Source organism: Frankliniella occidentalis, unplaced genomic scaffold (genome assembly GCF_000697945.3).
Source record: "Frankliniella occidentalis isolate FOCC.00 unplaced genomic scaffold, Focc_3.1 Scaffold3661, whole genome shotgun sequence".
In the NCBI taxonomy this organism is placed as follows: domain Eukaryota; kingdom Metazoa; phylum Arthropoda; class Insecta; order Thysanoptera; family Thripidae; genus Frankliniella; species Frankliniella occidentalis.
In genome coordinates, this window is record NW_026270716.1 from 2944 (window position 1) to 3946 (window position 1003).

The following is a 1003-nucleotide window of genomic DNA, read 5'->3' on the forward strand; positions in this document are numbered from 1 at the left end:
CCCGCCCCCGCCTCCCTCCGCCCCCCGTCCCCGCGGTGGCGCCCTTTGACCACCTCTTGGTTTTGCAAGAGGCGTTTCCGCCGGCCTGGGGCTCCGAGAGGGAGCATTCCAAACAGGGACAGAATGTGAAGGAGGCGGCGCCAACGACCGAACAATGCCGGGGGTACATCCGCCCTTTGTGGTCAATCAGGTGAAATCAGTGGGGGCGCTAGGCAAAGCTCTTCGAGCACGGGACTGAAAAATGAGAAAAGAATGATGAAAGCAGTTGGCCTGGCCACTCTTTTCATTTCATGGTTCACGATTCCAAAAGAAGCGGTCTCCGCCACAGCGACCTGCCCTGTTCAACGTTCAACGTCGAGACCGAGTTGTTTGAAATCTTGTACACATGTTTGCTCAAGAGGGCAATATTAAACGTTACCGACTATTCTTGTATCTTGTGGTCCTTCCGGGCTGCCACCGTTTGGCTCAGTTTGTTTGGAACACCTTGGTTTGGAGCTTTCCCGGAGGCGTGGAGCGAGCTCTGATTCTTAGTGCAGTAAAACAAAATGCTCGCGCTGCAACGGTTGAAGTACATTCAGAGAGAACACGCGAAGTATGCAGAATCACGGCACCATGACGTGGCGCAGCAGTAAAAAGGCACATCCGTCCACCGCGACCGATGAATATTTTATTAGACTATTACAATTTCACTCTTGATTCGCGAGCGCAAAGGCGAATTGCGGCGCTCTTTTCCGCCACACCTGCGAGCCGTCGAGCCGCGTGAGAACGGAAACGGGTCGGGACAGAGCCACAATCACGCCACACGCCATACCGCGCCGGTCCCCAAAGCACCCAAAGTCACCAATCTGCATACGAATCATTTCAGAAAGCATGTGTCCTTCATTTGCCGTTGCGAAACTGCCACCTGCCAACGTTCAGCCGGTGCAAGCTCTGACAGCGCCTGATAGACAGGCAACATTCTGCTTGCGGCGCATGCGTGTACTGCGGGGTGGCCTACCCCGAG